The following is a 4,184-nucleotide window of genomic DNA, read 5'->3' as shown; positions in this document are numbered from 1 at the left end:
GAGGAGTAGCTGGTGAGTTTGAACCGCCAGCCTTCTGGTTAGCAGTCAAATGCCTTAGGCACTACGCCACCAGAGCTGAGCTATCTGGAACACTGCATCTTCCTAACTTCCTCCTAGGAAGATGCAATGTTCCAGATAACTCAAATACGTTGTAAATTGAGACTACCTGTACAGCTGGTACTCACGCAATCTCACTCAAAACAATCTCAATCCTATCTCTACTCCAAGTAGCAATATTCTCTTTAGTAGGTTCTCTATTGTTCCAACTCCTGTAAAGACTTGCTTGTTAAAAACCAGTCCTTGAAAGAATCTAATTGTCTTTCAGTAGTGGAATGGATTAATATTTGGGGGAGGGGGAGGGGGGGGAAATACCAAACCCACTGCCATCAAGTCAATTCCAGTTCACAGAGACCCTATAGGGAGCTCTGGTGGCGTAGTGCCTAAGGCATTTGACTGCTAACCAGAAGACTAGAGGTTCAAACCCACCAGCCACTCCTCAGAAGGGAGGTTGGGCAATCTACTTCCCTAGTAATACCGCCCAGAAACCCAAGGAGGGGTCGCTATGGGTCAGATTTGACTTGATGGCAGTGGGTTTGGTTTTTATAGGACAGAGTAGAATTGCCTCATTGGGTTTCCAAGGTTGTAAATAATAGAAGCAAACTGCCACATCTTTCTCCCACAGAGAGGCTGGTGGGTTTAAACTACCAAACTTCGGATTAGTAGCCATGTGCTTTAACCACTGTGCCACCAGGACTCCCTAATGCATTAATAAACTGTAAACTATAATGGAATTCCACACAGCAATAAAAAAGAATGAACTGATGAAATGCTGATAAAAATAACAACATGAATAGATTTCAAAAAGATAGCAATCAGTAAGAGAAGTCAGACACAAATGAGTACATACTGAATGATTCTACATCTAAAAAAGGTCAAAAAATAGGTAAAACTAATCTATAATAGTCAGGTCTGACTTGATGGCACATAACAACAAAAACAACAATCTATAATAGTAAATATTAGAATAGTGGTAACCTCAGGGGAGATCAACTGAAAGAAGAAAGATGAGGGTATCTTTCGGGATGCTAGAAATGTCCTGTACCTTGCTCTGAGCAGTGATTAAACAGGGGTATTGATACCCAAAATTCATTAAGCTTAAAATTTGTTTGTTTTAATATTTATATCTCACAAATGTGTATTTATATGTAAATTATATAACTTAAAAAAAAAACTTTTAAAAAGTCCTCACCAGTGAAAATTAATGAACCACCACACGTACAGCATGGCTAAACCTGAGAAACATAATAAGCAAAGCTAAGTAATACACTGTTTAGCCATACATACATATGCTATTAAACTATCTAAAATATAATTTTAGGCATAAAAACGTGCTAAAACTTTTTTTTTTTTTAAAGCAAGAAAATGCTAAACATTCTGTGGGGAATGGGATAGCAGAGAAGCACACAAATAGATCCAAGTTATTGGTAAAATATCCTAGTTCTTGGGTTGGAGGAAAGTTCCCAAGTGCTCATTCTATTACCACGTTTTTTTAAAATATGTTGCATCTAATTTTTGCATATATTCCTATACATCAAATGTTAAATTAAAAAAAGATAATAAAGGTTTTAAAAAGACAAAAAACAACCCTCACCACTCACACAGCAAACTGCACCTCAAAGATGAGACTTTAAACCTAATCTCTTCCATCTCTACAATTAGCAAAATTCCATTTTTAGGGTTCAAGTAATTAAACAAATAATGTTCAACCCCTAGATGAGACTGGTTCTTTTCTAAATTCTCCAAATCTCAGACACCCAGCATATAATTTTACACATGATGGATATTTTTTAAAGTAACATCATTTTTCCTAATGTGAAGTATATACTAGCACTCATTAAGCAGAAAGTTAAACGACTTACCTGTTTAAAAGTTATATAAGCACAGACTGGAGGAGAATGTATAGATAACTGTAGCATCTGTGCTTAATGTTTTTGCCGAGCAAAATAATGCGAGATCTCAATTTCTCAACATAACAATGAAGACAGTCATCATACACAGTAGACACCAAATAACATGTATACGACCATGGCAGCAACTGAAAGTAAACCCCACTAATTCTAATGTTGTTAAACATCTTTGCAGTGTAGCAGAAAGCTGTTATCCTTACCTCCTTTATCCATCTTCCCTATAACAGTCTCCTTTGGCCACTAGTTTTTTCAAAATATTTTGGAAATAAAATTAAATTTAATTACACACATCACCACCAACACCAGAATCCAGTCATCTGCTACTGTCTACTTATTGACTGATACAACTACCTCATAGATGCAGTCCCTAACAGTGCAAATGTTTTCTGTGAATACATGTGTGACACCCAAAACAAAGTATTACACAACATATATATAGATGCTAGGAGCTCTGGTGGCATAGTGCCTAAGGCATTTGACTGCTAACCAGAAGGGTGGCAGTTCAAACCCACCAGCCACTCCTCAGAAAGAAGACTGGGCAATCTACCTCCGTAGAGATAACCGCCTCAGAAACCCAAGGAGAGGTCACTATGAGTCAGAAAACAACTCAACTGCAGTGAGTTTGGTTTTGGGGAGTTTTGGGCTTAAATAAATCCTGCTGTCTTTCTAGAAAGATAATTTCTATTTTTTTCTTTATACTTTCCTATTGAATCATTTCCACAACTCATCTGTCAATTTGTTATACTGTGGTAGCGTGTATGTTGCTATGATGCTGGAGGCTATGCCATCAGTTATTTCAAATACCAGCAGGCTCACCCATGGTGGACAGGTTTCAGAAGAGCTTCTGGACTAAAACAGAATAGGTAGAAGAACACGGTGGTCCACTTCTGAAAAAACTGGTCACTGAAAGCCTTATGAATAGTAGTGAAACACTGTCTAATACAGCATCAGAAAATCTTATGAACAGCAGTGAAACATTGTTTCTGATATAGTGCCAGAAGATGAGCCCCTCAGGTTAGAAGGCACTCAAAATATTATTGGGGAAGAGCTGCCTCCTCAAAGTAGAGTTGATCTTAATAAAATGGATGGAGTAAAACTTTTGAGACCTTCAATTGCTAATGTGTCTGACTCAAAATGAGAAGAAACAGTTGCTAACATCCACTAATAATTTAAAGGAGCTCTGGTAGCATAGTGCCTAAAGCACTTGACTGCTAACCAGAAGCTGGTGGTTCAAACCCACCAGCCACTCCTCAGAAGGAAGATGGGGCAATCTACTTCCAGAGTGATACTGCCTCGGAAACCCAAGGAGGGGTCGCTATGAGTCAGGTCTGACTCGATGGCACATAACAACAACAACAACATTAATAATTGAAAAGTGGAATGTATGAAGTATGAATCAAGGAAAATTAGGCGTTGTCAAAAATGAAATGGAATGCAAAAAGATCAATGTACTAGGCATTGTTGTTGTTGTTATGTGCCGTCGAGTCAGACCCAACTCATAGCGACCCCTCCTTGGGTTTCCAAGGCGGTATCGCTAGTGTGCTGAAATGGACTGGTATTGGCCACTGTGAATCAGACAATCATATGGTCTACTATGCTGAGAATGAGAAATTGAAGAGGAATGGTATTGCATTCATCATCAAAAAGAACATTTCAAAATCTATCCTAAAGTACAACACTATCAGTTATAGGATAACATCCATACCCCTACAAGGAAGACCTAACTGGCTAATACTTATACTAATACTAATAGTTAATATCACTATTATTCCAATTTACACACAAACCACTAAAGCCAAAGATGAAGAAACTGAAGATTTTTATCAATTTCTGCAGTCTGAAGTTGGTAATGCATGCAATCAAGATGCATCGATAATTTCTGGTGACTCAAATGAGAAAGTTGGAAACGAAGAAGCATCAGTAGTTGGGGCATATGGCCTTGGTGATAGAAATAACATTGGAAACCACATGACAGAATATTGCAAAATCAGTAATTTATTCACTGCAAATACCTTTTTTCAACAACATAAACAGCAACTATACACATGGACCTTGCCCAATGCAAAACACAGGAATCAAAATCGACTTTGTTGTTGTTGTTAAGTGCCGTCGAGTCGTTTCCGACTCATAGCGACCCCATACACAGCAGAACGAAACACTGCCCTATCCCGCGCCAGCCCCACAATCCCTGCTATACTTGAGCTCATCATTGCAGCC

This window comes from Orycteropus afer, unplaced genomic scaffold (genome assembly GCF_000298275.1).
Source record: "Orycteropus afer afer isolate SDZICR_OR568_19922 unplaced genomic scaffold, OryAfe1.0 scaffold00064, whole genome shotgun sequence".
NCBI classification, from domain to species: Eukaryota; Metazoa; Chordata; class Mammalia; order Tubulidentata; family Orycteropodidae; genus Orycteropus; species Orycteropus afer.
Note: the sequence above shows the minus strand (reverse complement) of the source record.